Genomic DNA, 19,927 nt, shown 5'->3' on the forward strand with positions numbered 1-19,927 from the left:
AGTGTGCAAGGCAAGTGGTTTTATTTATTTATTTAATTTAATTGTATGTATCCCGTCATCTGTCGACTTCCTCTCCCCACCTGGCCCGCCCCAGCACAACACTGCTCTTACCTGTGCTGGCCGCGCCTGCCCTGCAGTGTGTCTGGAGCCAGGGTCAGGAAGGGCAGGATCTTGTGCACTACAAACAGGTCTCCCTCCTTCAAAAGCTAAAGTACGTATAAGTACTGGACCTCTGACACCCTATACTCAGAACACTTCTGGACTGAGGACATTCTGCCAGGAGGAAGAGGTGTTGTAATGCCAGGAAGGACAACCACTTTTGTGCTTGATTTGATGTGTTGGCCTGCTTCTTGCTTGGGAATGAGAGGACTGGACTATACTCTCTATATCCTTCTTCTCTAAAGGTTCTCCAAGGGCTTGTTTGGGCTTGCCTCCTTTTACTGAAGTCTCAGGGACATCAAACACTTTAGCTGCATCTTGCTACCAGCACCGACGCTCCTCTGCTTTGACTCCTGCTCTGCTAAGTGGTGCCAAATCCAGTCCCTGGCCCATGCAAGTGAGTGTTTGTTGCTGCAACCCAAGACACTAATACAACACTGAAGCGTTGTTCGGAACCGGTGCATTGCCTGTGAAATTGACGCATTACGGCTGCCTGTACCGAAGCCATGGACCCCAACTTACAATGCTGCCCCAACTGTGCTGACACAGATATCACTGCTGCTGCTTGAGTCTCGGATAACTCATTGTCAGCAGCTATGAAGCCCCATCCCCAAATTGAACACATTACACAGCCTGGTATGGCTTCCAACTGTTGCATCGCCTTCGGCCCAGCAGTTTGTCATCGACGCCTCAGAACCAGCGCACAGCACTCTTGACATCAACACTAGGCGGTGAACTCCACTCCAATTGCGGAGTTTGTGGAGTTTTCCACACTTAACGGAGCAAGCAGTGTTCAGAAAAACTCCACGTAGCAGAGCAGAGTTTTTTTCCTCGCTCACCCTCACCAACATCAAGTTGGTGAGTGTGAGCGAGATTTCTCAATGCGGGCAGGTGGATTTCTCAACGCAAGCAGTCACGGATGGTCGCGACTGCTCACTTTGAGGAAGCTGCCGCTCAAGTAGAAAATCTACTCGAGCAGCAGAAAAGAAGTAGCACCCTCTTGCACTGTACATCGTGCTGTTTGCGCGGGACAAACACCCAAAGCTGAAAATCAAATGGCCTGGCCAAATACACTCTGCTGCTTACAGGACTTAGCGTAGTGCAGCAGACTTTTTAGTCACTTCACGGAGTTCCGCGAAGTCCGGCCAGACCTAGTCGACACATTAACTATTTTGTCCAGTTTCTGAACTGGTGCATTGCCTGCGACATGACACATCACCTCTGTATTTCAACAAATCGTCACTGAGCATCGACGCATCCAAGGTCCTGTCTGCGGGTCTGTGTGACTCCTGTATCCGGCTTGCGCTACATCGCGGTCGGGCTGAACTTTTGGATTTGCCCCGATCAAGCACGTGCAGATAGGCCCAGTTGCAGCTATAGACTTCTGAAAACTGCATTTTGATTTTATATTGCAAACTTCATATCTTGATTTGTATATGTTGGATTTTTGTCGTTTTGGTCTTGTTTTACTCAGTCTAATTTTGGCTATTTTCCTAAACTGGTGTGGAGTACATTTCTGATGTTTTCACTGTGTTACTGTCTGTGTGTGTGGACAAATACTTTACACATTGCCTCTTTAGTTTATCCTGACTGCTCTTTGCCAAGCTACAAGAGGGTAAACACAGATAAATGTTTAGTGTGTACCACACTTACCCTGACTAGGATTGTGGTATCTGCTTGGACAGGGTGCATGCCTCTGTAAATCGGAAACCCAATTTCTAACATTCACCATAAGTTAGGATTTTAAATTGTGATTCCAGATACACTAAGCATGAACCGATCATCTCTTCCCATTTGGAAATGTCACTTATAAAAAATATAATAAGACAACTCAAATGTTATCCTATGGGAGAGATAGGTCTTGCAGTAGAGAAAAGCGAATTTCACAAGGTTTCCTTACTAGGATATGTAAAATATAAAAGTGCATGTCCTACTTTTTAAATACATTGCACCCCTTCCTCTGGGCTGTCCAGGGCGTCCATATGTATTAAAAAGGAACGGTTTGGACCTGGCAAAAGGCTTATTTTGTCAGGTCAAAATGGAAGTTTAAAACTGCACATACAGACTCTGCAATGGCAGCCTGAGACATGTTTAAAGGGCTACGTAAATGGGTGGCATAACCAGTGAAGCAGGCCCAGTAGTGGTATTCAGATTACAGGCCCTGGGTACATGTAGTACCACTCTACTAGTGTCTTTTAAGTAAATTAAATGTAGCAATCGGGGGTGCACCAATATTACCATGTTTAGAGGAGAGAACACAAGTTCCCTAGCACTGGTAAACAATGGAAAAGTGCACTGAGTCCTAATGCATGAACATGAGGTCAGAGAAATGGATGAGGAAGGCAAAAAGGTTGGGGGATCCACCCTAAGGCTGGCAAGTCTAACAGTGTGTAGTTGAATGTTGAAGGTGTCAGTAATATTCAATGTGGGGCATGTTGCATAATGCACACTGATGAGCTTACGGTGCTGAGGGGTTCATGGGATCCTATTTTGCAGATTGTGATTGAGGTTATTGCCATTTGATGTTTGCTGTGATTGTACACAGGATTATAGCAGCAGGTACATGATGTTGACGTGCCTACAGTGAGTAAAGAGTAATGTAGAAATTCTGGCACTTGGCCTATCGCAGGTCCTGACTTGACCAATCAGGAGACAATCTTTGGTATCATCTTCGTTGTTTCTGATGCCCAGGCAAGGATGCCATGATAGTTCAGAAGATGTTGCTGTACAGTGGCAAAGAGTCTTCTCGGCTGTGGATGGATTGTTGATGGTTTCTGTCATTCGGGTTAGTCACATGACCTGCTCTCAGTATTGCTTGTGGCAAATTTTTGTATATAGGTAATGTGGCTTTACAATCTGAATGTGTAGGATAAGAAAATCCTCTTTAACTTTAACACCTTGGCTGCTAGAGGTTTCCCCCCCCCCCCCCGGTGCTGCATTCCCAGATTTACCATTGTTCATGACGAGCTCAGCTCGTCATCAGCACAGCTCAACCGTGCCTCATGACGAGCTGAGCTCGTCATGAGCATCGAAGGGGCTATAATGGCTTGTGGAGGTTCCGAGATCAGAGCTTACATGACCTGTTTGTGGCGTAGTCTGTGGGGCACGTTTTTGGTGGGAATGCATATCTTCACGTGCTGTCCAGTAGACAAATGCTCCTTAACTAGGAGTTTTGACTAGAGTTGGTTTCCAGCCTTGGGAGGGTTTTGAGACATTCCCCCAACTCATTCTGAATTTCTGTGTTTATCCCTCTGTGTTTGAGTGTGCCTGGTCTTCCTGGGTATATATATTGCTATATCTGGTTGTCTACTTCTGTGCGGCTGTGGGTGTTCATATCTATATGGACGTGTTTGTCGGTATGTGTTTGTCTGCCCTTGACTCAATGTGTTGGTGTGTGTGTCTATATGTATATGCATTTATGTGTTTTTGTGTGTGTGTTTGATTGTACTCTACGCCGGTGCCATGAATATATGTGGGTCTGTGTTGATATGTTTTTATGTGTATGTGTGTATCTAATGTGTGTGTCTGTGGGTCTCTAGGTGTGTCTGTGTGCTTATTTCTAGTTGTGTGTCTGAGTGTGTCAATGAATATATGCTTAGGTTTGTATGTTCATCTTTGTGTCTGTAGGTACATATGTACATGTGTCTATGTGTGTTTGCTCCTGTGTGTGTAGGTTTAGGAATGTGCATATAGGTGTGTGTGTCTTTATGTGCCTACATATATGTATCTAAGTGTAAACATGTACATGTATGCAGTTGTGTGTGTTTGTTTGTCATTGAGTGTCAAAGTATGTATGTCTAGGTTGTATGTATTTAGGTGTTTATGTTTTGGTATGCATGTGTGTGTGTGCGCCTATGTTTATTTGCTTAGGTGTGTGTATTTCTGGTTGTCTCTACATACTGTTGTCTAGGTGAGTGCATTTGAATTTTTCTATGTGTATCCGTCTAGATGTATGTGACTGTACAGGTGAGTTTCTGTATGAGTCTGTAGGTATAACTCTGGCTGTGTTTTAAGATGATTGTCGTGAGGTCTGTTTGGTGTGTTTAAGCACAAAGGTCAAGGTACGTGTGTAGAGGTATATGTCTGTATATGTGTGTGTGTGTGTGTGTGTGTGTGTGTGTGTGTGTATCTAAATGTCTAAATGCATGTTCTGTGTTGTTTGTGTGTGGGTCTCTATGGGTGTATGTGTGTGTTTAGGTGTGTGTGAGTGAGAGAGAAATTATGTCTTGTGTGTCTGGGTGTGTCTATGTATTTATGTTTGGGTTTTAGTGTGTATCTTTGTGTCTTTAGTTGTGTAAGTCTAGGTGTGTGAGTGTGGGGGTTATTTGTGTATATTTATGTCGATCTGTATAAATGTCTATGTGTGCATGTGCTGCTGGGAGTCTCTCTGTAGCAATGAATGGTCATCTACGGTATCTGTCTGCTGTCTCGATGCAAATAGGTCAAGGTTTGTGTAGAGAAATAGTTGTTCTTGTCTGGTTGTCTGTGTGTTGCCTGTGTGCATGTTTAGGTGTCGGTCTCAAGGTTTGGCAATGTAAGGTTTAGTGCCTGATTTATGAAGAGGCGAAAGCAGTCCCATCCCCATCCTCAGACAAGGCCCCCAGAAACGTCACTGCTTAAGTTCTGTGACCTGTCGGCAGGTGGTTGTGAGGATTCATTGCCTCCGTCAGGGCTGAACCCTAATCAATGTCAATGGGACCTGGAAAGGTTAAGTGCGGCGGGTTTCTTGGCAGTCTAACAAGTATCTAAATCATTCCTCTCCCCTGCTATCATCTTCCAGCAAATGGTACAATAAGCAGCTCCTGTCTGAGCTGGCGGGCTCTCAATTCTGGATAAATGGCAGACTAATCGTCTATCGGGTCAGGCATCATCAGGCGGAAGCTGCCATGAAATGAGTTTTTGGGGTCTTGCTATAACAACAAGCCACCCAGGAGCCGCTTAGACACTTTCATAATGTGTGTGTTTCTTTTTCTTTTTTTTTGGTGTGCCCAAGTAAATTTAAACACCAGCTGGGTCTGCACGAGGCTGATAGCATCTCCGAAATGCCTAAACCAGGAGGGATTAAGTTCCTGAAAAGGAAGCCATTCAGAAGTTTATTTTATTATGCTAACCTTTCTTGAATTGAATGATTATACAGATTTATTGTCTCTGTTAAAATATTTAGCACAGGTTAGCTGCATCCTACTGTTTTCCGAAGTTCCTAACTGGTTTGTTTTTGGTGCTCTTTCCCTGGCCCCTATCTCGATAAGCCTGGTGGGATGTACACATTGCAAAAACACTAGGAGAAGAGGCACTTTACGTGAAGTTTCTTCACCAAAAAAAACCTACTCTCCTCTGCAATAAGTTTGTGGGGCTCAATTTAGAAAGATTTAGCTGTGACTTAGACTTAAACTTGTAGTAGTACAGGATTATTCGTGAACTTGAGGAGTAATCAAGGTAAACTACCGTACTCCTGGAATTTAGGAGTAATCCAGGAGCACTTTAAGAGTAGTACTTTAGATATATAGCGAATGAGTAAACTACTGTTTTGCTCCAGCGCCAAGGAAATGCAGAAGAACAGTTTTCGACACGTGTGTTGTAGGTAAGGTACCCAAGCGCAAGCTCTGATTTCTTTTCTTTGGTCTTGCGGAAACCAAGCACATCTTGTGCTGTAACATTCAGTAGCAGCTCGCACAGGAAAGAGCGGTGTGGTAGGACCGCAGCGAGTTGGTGGTAGTGAAAGTTGATAGACAACGGGATAAATAAAACCACTTAATTTGCGCTCGCTGCATCACCAACACAGCGAAGCAGCGAGCGCAAAGTAAGTGGCTTTATTTATTTATTTAATGTTACTTATCCCGTCATCTGTCGATTTCCACCGACCTCAACCCAGCCACGGCTTACCGCTCTTACCTGTGTGAGCCGCCACTGGTAACATTGTGCAAAAACCTCGGCCTGATTCACAAAACTTCTCTTGTAGTACTCCTAGCTTACTCTTGGAATTGACTATTAAACCAGGAGTATTACAGGCGTAAGTCACAGCACACAATTTGTGAATTGGCTCCTGTGTCTGTACATTCATCAACATGTTACCGTCCTATTCGCCTCAGGGTTTCATTCTTCACAAGCAACAGTCGGACCAGTATCCCAAATAAGCCTATTTTGCACTCCAATTAGCAACATTTTACAGCTACTATCTGCACCAGCCACATCTTTCCAGGTATAATTATGAAAACTAATTGTGCATTCCTTTTTACATACAAGAATAAAGAAATGTATAATTGTGCATGTTGAAGAAAGTCAGAGTAAGTGCAAACGCACTTGCTGACATTTTAGGGTTTTTTCCTCAATGAGAAAATACTTTTCTCCATGAATAAAGCACTTTTCTTAGTTCCCCTTCAACCTCCACCCTGCACCCACCCATTTTTTTTTTGGGGGGGGGGGGGGTTGCCCTTTCTATTCCTACCCTAAATTTGTTTTTATATCTGCCTGTGACAATAATACATTTTCAGCCTTTTCAAGAGTGGGAAGGGGTCAGAAAATGTTTTGTGAATACCCACAAATCTGTCATTTTGTGTGTGTGCACAAAATGCTGGGGCACATACTAATTCCACAACCATAAAAGCGGCTTTACTCACAAGGAAATCTCTGTGTGAGTGAACCCCCATATCAGTACAAAACTACATTTCCTGAATTGAAAATTTGGTTTTGGGTTCCTAAATCAGAAGATTTGCACATGTATGGCAAACTAACAAGCACACTTGTTCAAGCAATAAGCCACACAAGCCACAGTGAAAACTGGACCTAAATCAGCAAGTCAAAAAAAGGCCTGGGGATATTCTCGTCTCAAAGGTCACTTACCTCTGAATACTAGATATAAGCAAAAATAATCACTTGGCAAAAAGAAAGGGGGCACACCTAAAGTTAAGCAGTTACCAAATGCAGGGACCCACTGTTGGGCCTGTTTCTAGTAAGTTGTGTTCCTTAATTTGAACTTGGTAGACACGCTTCACTGTTTTACATTTGACAGTGATGGTCTTTCTCTTCTTTTTATTCATTCACACCGCCTAGATCAGATGTTTTACAGTTTCCCTCGGGCTGATTAATGTAGTAGGTTGAAACATCAACATAATACAGGTGGCTATGGTTTTTATTTTGGACTGACCTGCTAGGACTGGTCAGGTGTTTTAGACCCACAATGATATCACCACCTGAATCTTACTGTGGGGGCCAAATCATTTGCTTTGTAAAAGTACCATACACTATTACTTGGTGTCTTGTGCACTTTTAAGTAGCATCTATGGTTCATAATAAGTTTGCGAACTATCTATTAATAAAAATAAATATTTAGATTTCCCTTTTGCTATGTGTCCTAGATATTGCATTCAATTTCATGTAATTGTCATATATATGACTTTAATCATTACATCCATTGTTATTCCAAGTACACTTGAACCTTTTCAGATGTACTGGGGATAACAAACATGCCTCAGTAAATTATTTGCACCTTTTCTCTAACTAACCCTGAAGGAATCTCGTCCTCTATATTAATGTGCATGTACTTGGGTTTGCAGGAATATTGTGTAACGGTGTTACCCCTTTGCACTTCCATTTCCATCTTTCAAGAACCTTTTGGGCAATCGATTGCTGTGCCCTAACACTGTGATCCTGGGTTACAAAACTTTACCTCTCAACGCAAAGAAAAAGTCATAATGTGTGCATGCAAACATTACATATGATTTCTATCACTTAAAGCATTCCATGATAGTTGTGTGTGTGTGAGTGATCTACATATGTGCAGTGTATGCTCTTCCTCATGTGCTCATACCCCTGCACGTCTTAGTGCTCTGGTTACTTACTGGTAATCTTCATTACTTCGAGTGTAGTATCCTGCCACATGGGTTCACTAAATCAGTAATGTGGCGAGGAAGACATACGAAGAGGTAATGCCGAGGTTACTTACCGGTTATCTTCATTACTCCGAGTGTAGTCTTCCTACCACATGGGTTCCCTACGTCAGTCATGTGGCGAGGAAGACTTATGAAGAGGTAATGCCACAGTTACTTACCAGTAATCTTCATTACTCCAAGTGTAGTTTTCCTCGCCACATTACTGGCATAGTGAACCCATGTGGCGAGGGAGACTTAAGAGGAGGTAATTAGATGTTATGTTACAATGCTGTACAGTCCCAACGCAGGTGTTGTAAGGGGAATGGTGTGCAAAGGGTCTGAACATCAGTGCAGTCCTAACTTTGTGGATAGATTGAACAGAAATGCGCATGACTATCTATAGGTAGGCAAGAGTGCAGAATGTGCTAGTTTACATGTGTATCTCCTTATCAGTGGCATAGGCGGGATGGTGGGGCAGTCCGCCCCGGGTGGCATGCGTTTTGGGGGTGGTGGCCTCCCCCCGATCTTACCTGCGGTTGGGCAGGCTGGCTGTCGCAGGACTCGCCAGCCCCCCCTCCGCTCTTCATGCGGCCGCCACAACAGCTAGCTAAGCCACTGCTCCTTACCTTTGTGAATAGCTCCCTTGAAGTTTGCAAAATTTAAAAGTATTTAAAGATGCTTGTGCAGCATTTTCCTGCAACACATGAAACTAATGTTAGCCTCACTCGTCCTGTCACTGTATGAGGTCGCACTACAGATTTAGAGTGTGGTCTCTCAAACTTTGTTAAAATAATATTCAGTTATAAAACCACTTAAACGAGTTTTTGCAAAAATAGTGTGCTTCTAAGACAGAGTTTATAGGTTTTGCAATAGATTTATGTATCGTTCCATAACCCCACATGGCCAGTTTTATAGCACAAATTATAGAACAGACCTGTGTTTACCCTGGCTGCCAGAGAGCAACGCAAACTGTGCTTTTCCACATAGAGGTTTGAGTTACTGTCGCTCTGAGGAACCCACAGAAAGAAAGTTGAAAATTGTACAAGTCCATGCCTGCGATCTTTGTTTCAGGTTAGGCGTGTTGGTACAATACACTTATCACAGAATTTATGTAGTTTTTTTTAATAATATAATTACGTTGTATCACACATTTGAGAAAATTTTTATCTACCATACAATAAGAGGAAATGATCTATGGGACAGAAAACCACTGCTACATCAAGAAAAAACACGCTAAAGTATGTGGCATTATGCACAAAGGGGCCAGATGCATTAAAGGGTTTTGCCCATTCTATGTCTATGGGAAAATGTGTTCATGCGTATGGCCCAAAGTATTCTCTAAACCTTAGTCGAAATTTAAGTGCACAAATAAGTCATCCATGAGTTCAGATTCGAGATTCAGATTCATAGAGTCTGAATCAATGGGATGTTATGCCTCCACAAAGAACTTCGGCCTTGTACAGTGGAATATGTGTCTGTGTTGCACATTTTTCGCAGTCCTGTGTTTTAGGATGAAACTGGGAAAATTAGTGCACAAATGGGAGGGGCTGGAGGCATTGAAAAGAAAGTAATGCACACACACAAAGTTCTGAATTGGGATTAGAAGTGGGTTTTTATTTCTGGCACTAGAAAAAATACCTTTAGATTTACTAAAACATTTGTATATTGTGTTGTACCTATTCAAAAAATGCACTTTGTGGTTCAGTTAGTTTACTCAGTACTGCCAAATGCTATTCACAAACCTACACGTGGAAGCTCCATCTCCGACACTTCTATCTCTTATGCACAAAGATGTCATCCCCTGACTGCAGACATTTCTGCAGACATATGACTACAATTTAGTAGCAAATGTCAGAAAGACAAGGAAGTGGCTTGAAAATAACGACTTACTACTAAATGGGAGGGATTGAGGGAGGAGTATGGAGTGGCTTAGGGATGAGTAAGGAGCATGCACCCTCCCACAACAGACTAAACCATTGCTATTCACAAACTGCACCTCTAAAGTCAGTACAGCCAAAAAGCTCCTGAACCAGTTGTAAATGTACTCAAGCTCAGAGCTGGAGTTAGTCCTGGCACATATATCCATCCACTATCATTATAACACATTCCCACAAAGAATAATGGAGGGAGGAACCACAAATAACACCATATTTGAAATACTTTAACATAAATGTTTTGCTTTTTAATGACTATTTAAAAAAAAGAAAAATAATTTAACATATTTAAACAAAATATTTAATTTAGAATTTAGTTAAAAGTTTGCCGCATTTTTTATATTGTTATACATTTAAAATAAATATGTAAAAATAATGTACATAAATATTTAACATAAAAATATAGTTAGCATTATTTAAGTTTAATCACTACTTTTAATAATTACTTTTCACTACAATTTTCTATTTGAAGATCTCCAATCTGGTGGCAGTAGTGTAGTAACTTTACACTCTTAAATTAGGCTTCACCCCCTCAATTCAAGGAGTGGAGAAATGTAACTCCCCATTATGCTGTAAATGTACCCTCATAAATAGCAAGTAGTCAAAAGAATCACATTTACTATTTGTATAAGAGTAAATTTTACATTTGTAGATTTACTTACCTGTAAGTTTACCTTTGTGAATGGGCCCTAAAATACTTATTTGTATACGGCTTCCAGCCTGGCCTCTTCATCCATAAGTCTATTGTGTCATTCGCATTTTTCTTCTGCCCACTATGGCATACAGCGTGGGTCGTGGCTGACATCATTGTGAGTGACAGCCTGCTGACAAGTAGCAAAAGCTGCACCAAAGTAGCTATTTCAGTGCCTTTGTCTACTATATTATTGTGTGCTCTTTGAGGCTATTTTTTTTATAATGACTAGAGCCCTGCCACTCCTCGAACAACAAAGTTTTATGAAAAACATGACAAATCAAAACAACACAGACAAAGCCAAAAGGCTGAAACACAATGCCAGACCTACTGGCTTTGCCAATGCTTGTTTGTGAATCCAGAAATCTAGATAACTTGTTGAAGCTGGTCCAAAATGAACTGATTTGTGCTTGGTAGCCTGATTTTGGTGAATTGGACCTAGCTTGTTCATGTTCATCACTGAGAATTTAAGCACCAATTCAGTGTTATTTAATCATAATGATTTTTCTTTAGCATGAGCCAGTCGCACTTTGATGTCCCTGTACTGTACAATAATAAGTGCATAAAACCTATGCATGGGAATAAGCATCACAGGATGACATATTTCAAGAGACAGCGCAATGTATATAAAAATTACAATCGTTGGTAGAAGTCCAAAACTATAGTGACAATGTCACCCAGGCCCATGGATATTGAACAGAGCTATTTATGTTCTAACTTGTAACAAAAGGTTTAAAAGTGAACATATGTAGAGACGGCTACCGAGTAACAAAAATAATATTAGTACTGATTTCTAGCTGTTCAACAAGAGATCTTCATGAGTATTATGCGGTGCATGGTGTAAGACTACCCTTTATACACATATCGCTAGTTTTTGTATCATAATATTAAAAAAGTTATGAGATGATCAGTTATGTAACTAAGCTGATGGCACACATCACTTGGGGACCATTAGTCTACAAATAATAGTCAAGGGCACATAATAGGTGGAACATGAGACGTGCAAACATATATTGGTAAGAGAGTTTTGGGACATCAACACTTTTATAAGAGCAAATATATATATATATATAACCTACTCGCGGTTGCCAGTGGGTAGTTATGGTAAGGGCCTAGTGTCCACTGGACAAGCGTTTTTTCATTTGCTTATAACTTTGGTGCTGTTTTCAATTAATCTTTACGAAATTTTCCAAAGAAAAGTGATCTCCTGTTTCTAGTTGTCTATGGAAAGTTTTCGGGTGATCCAGCAAGCGGGACCAAGGAAAAGGGGGAGTCAAAAAATGTTATTTCCCATACAGATTTCAAACACGACAGCCCGAACTGCTGAATGGAATTACAGCAAGTTGGGCAGAAAGCTAGATTTAAGTCCAGAAAGAGTGCTGTTTGTGGTTAAGTGAAATTCCTTTCAGTAGTTTTTGAGATATTAAAGGAAAAAGGAAAATTGCTATCTAGGGATGTGGAACAATCGCAGATCATTTGCTACGCTCCGTAAATCCTTGCTCCAACAGCAATGCTATGATTGCCTGGCCGGAATCTGAGTAGAAAGTTGCAGCTGCCTTTTTAGATATCGGGAAGGGTCCAGGGCTGAGGTAATTCAGATAAAATGTAATAGAAAGGGTTAGGGTAGAGGAACCCTGACACTATGGGTGCAATATAGGGGTTAGTGGGGGACCCTGATGGGCAAGAAAATGCCCTGAAATTATTTATTTCCACATGCAAGGATTCACAGATGGGCTGCAACGTACAGCTCGATCCCCTGTATAGACACTGCAGAGCTGGGAATTTGGTCTTAAAATTTTAAAAATATATATATGCACTCACCGATGCACTCAGACACACATCCACCTAGTCACAAACCCACCCAGACTCTCAACCCACTCTCAGACCCACTCAGACACTCACACACCCACTGACAGACCCACTCAGACACTCTCACACCCACAGATCCACTCAGACACACACCCACTCACAGATCCACTCAGACACTCATACACCCACTCACAGACCAATTGAGACACCCATACATTCACTCATTCACTCACAACCCCACTTATAGAGCCAGTCATACCCTGACACACCCATTCACAGTCCCACTCAGACACTAACACACCCACTCACAGACCAACTTAGACACTCACATACCCACTCACAGACCCACTCAGACAGTATCACACCCACTGACAGACTCAATCCGACACTCACCAACCCACTCAAAGACCCACGCTGACACTCATACACCCACTCACAGACCAATTGAGGCACTCATACATCCACTCACACACTCACAAACCCACTTACAGAGCCAGTCATAAATAGACACACCCATTCCAGACCATTCGGACACTAACACACCCCCTGACAGACCCACTTAGACACTCACACACACCCACTCACAGACCCACTCAGACAGTTTAACACACACTGAAAGACTCAATCAGACACTCACAGACCCACTCAAAGACCCACTCAGACACTTACACCCACTCACAGATCCACTTAGACAATCATACACCCACTCACAGACCCACTGAGATACTCACACATCCACTCACACACTCATAAACCCACTCATAGAGCCATTCATACACTGGCACACCCACTCACAGACTCACTAGAACAGTCACACACCCACTCGCACACTCACACACCCTCTCACAGACCCACTCAGACACTCTCCCACTCCTTCACAAACCTACTCAGACACTCTCATACCCATTCACAGACTCACTCAGACACCCATAACCACTCACAGACCCACTCAGACACTCACACATCCAACCCAGACCCACTCAGACACCCACTCAGAGACCCACTTAGACACTTACACACCCACTTACAGGCCCATAGAGACACTTGCACACCCACTCACACGCTCACAAATTCACTTACAAAGCCATTCAGACACTGGCACATCCACTGACAGGACCACTCAGACAATCACACACCCACTGATAGACCCACTCAGACACTTACACACCCACTCATGGACTCACTTGGATACTCAACCCCACTCACAGACCCATTCCAACACTCACACACCCACTGAAAGACCCACTCAGACACTCAGGCACTCACACACCTACTCACAGACTCACTCAGACACTCAAACCCACTCTCAGACCCATTCCAACACTCACATACCCACTGACAAACCCACTCATACAACCACTCACAAACTAACTCAGACACTCACCCACCCACTAATAGACCTACTCAGACACTCACAGACCAAGTCACAGACCTACTCAATCCCTCTCATACCCACTCACATACCCTCTTAGACACTTAGCCACCCACTCACCCACTCAGACACTCACACATCCTCCCCAGCCCCACTCAGACATTCACACACCCACTCACAGACCCATATGGACACACACTCACAGACCCATTGCGACACTCACATACCCATTCACACACTCACAAACCCACTTACAGTGCCATTCAGACACTGACATAACCACTGACAGACTGTCTCAGACACTCACACCCCCACTGATAGACCCAATCAGACACTCTCCCATCCACTCACAGACTCACTCAGACACAGTGCCGGACTGGGAAGCAAAACTGGCCCTGGCAAAGAGCTCGGCGGACCCCCCTGGGAGTGGCTAAGCTGTTTTCTGGGGACTGTTTTGGCCGATTTTGTTACAGGGGCGATTTTGCAGCTACACTGCAAAAACAGCCCTGTAACAAACACGGCCCCTAGGGCCCCAAAATCGCCCCCCACCCTAGCGGCCCACTGGGGAAACGCCTGGTTCCCGCTATGGCCAGTCCGGCCCTGCTCAGACACTCAACCCACTCACAGACCCATTAAGATCCAGATAGACACTGTAATGGTATCCAGGCAGGTTCCGCAGGAGCGTCAGGAATCCGATGATAATTTCACAGCTTTCCCCTACGGCGTTCCGACTCTATCAAACCCAAGAGTATCGAGAGGCTCGCCAGGGGAAAACAGGGAGACAAAACAAGGAAAGGCGGGGAAGAACAAAAGAAGACTTGACTGTAATCTTCTGTGATGATTGGACACCCTGCTGTGCGGAATTCAGGAGGACATCGGGCTGAAAGACAAATATATATATCTAACAACAGTTTCTACTATACATAAGACTCCATATTCTCTATAGCAGTCTAACATACCACCAATGTTTTGTCTGATGTTCAGGATTGATGTACAGGATGGGGAGGTTTTCGTCTTGCGCTAAAACTAGAGTAATGGGACAGGATTGGGTAATAACACTTTTCCCACCAAGAACATACACTGTAAACTCCTAAAAACAAACTCTCTCACTGGTTCTGAAGCACAAGGCTGTCCAACGGAAGTGGTTTTCAATAGTACACTTGACAAGCATTCAGGGCCAACACCAGAACTGGGCAGTGGATATCTAATGAACAAAACACATGAATGAAAACCAATGCACATCAAATGTCTGGAATAAACAAGTAGGCAGCGCACAGAGCTGTTACCGTGATTCTTAGATGAGTCTGGTATGTCTTGCACCTCCAATTGAATCCACGCAAGTGTCCCCAAGTACAGAAAATAGCTGACCCAGATGATGGCGAATGAGGGGCCAGCAGTAATGCAGTCAAGTAAAGGAATGAAAGGGGCAATAAAAGAGGACTCTCCGAATGGCCGAGGAAAACCCCAGCCAAAGAGGCGTACGCGGTGTACAAATAACCTAAATACCTAAATAAGGAGACCCTCAGGCCACCCGGCCGGATGATGGAGAATAAGCCCGGCCGCCAGGCGGAGTAGCCAACAAATGGGTCTTTGAGGGTGAAGGAGTGGAGCCCGGCCGGACGGCGGAGACCAAGCCTGGCCGTCGGGCGGAGCAGCAAACGGGAGTGGGAGCAAAGTACAAAGTGCCCGGCCGGACGGCGGAGACCAAGCCCGGCCGTCGGGCGGAGCAACAAACGGGAGTGGGAACAGAGCACAAATTTCCCGGCCGGACGACGGAGACCTAGCCCGGCCGTCGGGCGGAGCAAGGGGAAGGCTGATAGAGTAAGCGAGCTCCAGCAGAGAGTGAAAACGGAAGCCTCGAAAACTCTTAGGACAACACGAAGGACAGAAATATCCTTCGGCAGCAATCCAAACGAAAGTGACCAATAAACCGGAAGTCAGGCACAGGAAACAGGACGGAACAGGAGCACGGAGCTAGACGCAAGAACGTAAAGCGTCGCTCCCAGGGCTCATGTCTGATTTATAGGGGCTTGTCTGTTAAAGGGACAGTACGTGTATTCTTCAGGTCGCGATTCTCTGGGCATGACAGACACTCACACACCCACTCAGAAACTCACAGACCCACTCACTGATCCTTCTGAAATCCTTCAAGCCGGCAAAAGTATTGTACTTCTATCAGAGCACAGTCTTTTCTGTAATCACTTTGCCCTCAGGGATATTTCCACTTCTCTCCTGGTGACATGAATGTATATGGCCCTTAATTTAAATGACTATAACTAACCAAATGTACAAACTAACCTGCAAGCTCAATGAACAAGCACTCAGACACTCACCAAGATACTCATAAGATCACTCACACACCCACTCACAAACCCATATAGCCACTTACACATCCACTCACACACTCACAAAGCCACTCATAAACCTTCTCACAGACCTGTACAGTCACTCACATACCCATTTAAACTCACCAATAGAGCCACTCACACTCTCAGTTACACACCCACAAAACCACTACACACCGACTCATAGGCCCATACAGCAATCAAACACCCACTCATATAGTCACTCACACCCACTCTGTAACAAATACAGCTACTCACACACTCATTCTCTAAGGTCACAGATTACAGTTACAAAAATACAATTTAAAAACCTCAGAAATTCACTGAAAAAAACAAAGGGTTACAGGGACATTATAGTTAGGAAATAACATTGAAACAACCTTAGAAATGCACGGAAAAAACCAAGGTCACAGGGACAGTATAGTTAAAAAATAGAATAAAAAATACCTTAGAAATTCACTGAAAAAAACAAAGGTTACATGGACATTTTAGTTAGGCTCAGATTATACACACACAAAACCATTGAATTCTGCAGTTATCGTTACCTGAGCTAACTATAACGTATGCCCCCACAGTGCACTGCTTATGACCTCACATATTGCATCACTCATGACATGTTAAGTGACATCTCTAATGACATCACTGATGATATCACTGATGATATCTCAAATTACATCACTGATGACATCATACACAGAACCACTCACACCCCCATACAACCAACTCTCATACATTACTCACACACACACACAACCATTCATATACCCATTCACAGACTCATACAACTACTTACAAACCCACTCACTTATCCATAGAGCCACTCACAAACCCACTCACTCAATCATACAGCCACTCACACAACCACTACTCACCCACACAGCTACTCACACAACTACTCACTCACCCATACAGCCACACACTTACCCATACAGCCACACACTTACCCATACAGCTGAACGTGCTCATTTTGCCACTGGATTCAAGCTATCCTTGGTGAATAGAGGTGTTTTTCGAAACCGGTCCCAGGATGCTTGTTTTGGGTCCAGTTAGGACCCGGCTGGACAGTTCGGGCTGGACTGTTCCCATGAGGAACAGGGTAAAGACTGATTTGCATATGGCTGGGTCAGAACTGGGTTGGCAAAGTGAACTAAAGAACGTTGATGGATTCAACTATGATCTAATAGTGACTGGGGGTAAGTGTCTGAAAAGTTTCAGCACTTCATTCATCATCGCATCATCATCATTAGGGAATTTGCCTAATGGTAGTCATTGATTTAACAAAGTATAAAAGCACCAATGTCGCTGAGGGTTATTAGTATGAGGGGATTGGGAGTGGTTCCAGGAAGTTTATTAGTTTAAGTCAGACAATGTGTTTTGCAGTTATTTAATTTTTAGTAAAATGAAATCAATCCTTGTGGATCGCTGTGCTAGCTGGTGCAGTAAGGAAACATTTGCTTGATTGGATGACTTTCAATCTAATATTGTTAAGTTTGACAATTGTCTTGAGGATATCTCCGTAGGAGAGTGTGGGATGGTCAGTGGCTTCAATATTTGGATTTTGTTGTGACTTTCTTCTAAATTAAATATATTTCAAATTATTACAACATGTAATGATGCAACAGCATAAATCAATACTATTTTACGTTCTTTCACATCTGTATCTTTGCAAATCAAAATAATGTGATAAACAGATCTAGTCAGAAAACCAAAGCAAATGCCCTTATTTAGAGGTTGGTGGAGTGGATCAAGTGCTAAAAAGTGGCGGATGCTCCACCCACCATAATTAAAGGGGCTTTGACATGAATGCACTCTTAGTGCAGCAGATGGAATATTCTTTACGTTTTGGCTTATAACCCACATCTGTCAAATTCTAAATAAGACCCAATAATCTTTCTTCACAAAATAGAGCTTCATGGCCTGAATATAATACTTACTATGCTCCTTATCCACATCTGTGAATCGTTGAAGTTATTGTTATATTTAAAAAAAAACATGTACTACTACTATAGGTATTACTATTTCTTCTGCTAATGACACAGCAATATGAATGAATAAATAAATGAATTATTTAAATCTGTAGCGTAGCTCTTCAAACACACTCATCACAAGGTGATTTCAGCTGATGGTACTGGCAGCAGGATGTCTGTTTTGTTTTATCCTTAAGCTGTGTGGTTGTTTCTGGTGCAGAAGAAGAAGAAGGGGGCATATTACCAAGCAATAGCGATAATTATCGCTATTGCTTGGTTAGAGACAAAAATTTACCGCTGAGCTGCGGCGATTTTTACCGCAAATAAACCTTGGTATTACCAAGGTTTATCGCAAATGCGATAAAAAAATTGCCGCAATGCATGAATATCGCTGAAAAGTCAGCGATATTCATGCATTACCGAGCTAATGCTCTTAGCCATGTTATCCACCTCCCATTGGATAACATGGCTAAGAACTGCTCAGTGCAGGTGTTAGCTTTTGGAGATATTCGCGCTTAGCGCGAATATCTCCAAAAGTTGGTAATAGGAGAAAGCGATGTTAGCGACTGTTTCCAGTCGCTAACATCTTGGCACGCCCACTTTGCATGTCATTAGTGATAAATCTCACTGACATGCAAAGTGGGGACCAAGATGGCCGCTATCTCCTACTAGCTGTCGCTAACTGGTGTTAGCGACAGCTAGATAATAGGGAGATAATTTTATCTCCGCTTTCTTGGCTTTTAAAGCCAAAAAAGCGGAGATAAACCCCGTTGATAATATGCCCCATGGTCCTTAGCTAGAGTTCTTGGACTCTTGGGTGATTCTCCCCTTTTAAGATGATCAAGGGATCTCAAGTAGATTTTTCTGGATGGGTGCAGGCAGCAACCCTTCCTGTAGTGCTGTGTTTTATTACAAAGGCAGTTCTGGCTGTTCCCATGAGGCACAGGGTCAAGGCTGATTTGCATATGGCTGAGTCTGAACTGGGGTGGTGAAGTGAACTAAAGAACGATGATGGATTCAACCCAGATATGTGACCATCAGGGGGTGAGTGTTGGAAATGTTTCAGCTCTTCGTCCATCATCTCTTTGTGTTTGCTGTGTTTTATTACAAAGGTCTTTAGGAGCTTTCAGATGATCCATTTATGGATGAGGCACAGGTGACTTTTTCATTAACAGAAAACCAGTGGCATGATTTCAGGGAGCGGCTTTATTCCTACTACCCACTTTAGTACACGATTCCTGGCCAAGTGGATGCATGAAATGACGCGTTTTGCCAAGGTGATTCACAGTTATTAAGTGTAGTTAATGTGGAAGTTGGTGGTTCTTTTCCTACTATTGTTGCAAAACTTGGGTTAGGTCGAATAAAACAGAATGTAACAAGGTAGGCGCTGGTAGGGTTGGGATGCGCTGACCACAAGTGTCTCAAGGGTCACTTTGATGCAAAGGTAACTTTTTGTTTTAAAATACACACATCTGATGATTTACATGCTGAAGTTTATCAAGATCATACATTGGTCAAATGAACCAGCAATGAGAATTCACCTTAAAATAATTCAGCACAAAGTGTGCAACTAGAGATTCTTGCAAGTCTAATAAGATTCTCCGGGGTAATATGGTTGCAGAAGACTGGTCATATTGCTTAAAAATTACATTTTATTGTTTCTCTCATCCATAAGCCTCATCGGACGAATAACTCAATCAGCATTAAACTCATTTTTGAGCAGAAACATAATTGCTTTCCAAATTGCTTGGTCTCGCCATAGTTACCACGTAGGATATAGAA

General features: G+C 43.0%; 1 protein-coding gene across 1 annotated transcript in view; it reads left to right on the forward strand.

Moving 5' to 3' along the window:
* The window catches only part of COL25A1 (collagen type XXV alpha 1 chain), a 314,902-nt gene that overhangs the window by 5,296 nt on the left and 289,679 nt on the right, over positions 1-19,927 (forward strand). The window lies entirely within an intron of this gene.

The sequence above is a fragment of the Lissotriton vulgaris genome, chromosome 3_1, assembly GCF_964263255.1.
Source record: "Lissotriton vulgaris chromosome 3_1, aLisVul1.2, whole genome shotgun sequence".
NCBI lineage: Eukaryota > Metazoa > Chordata > Amphibia > Caudata > Salamandridae > Lissotriton > Lissotriton vulgaris.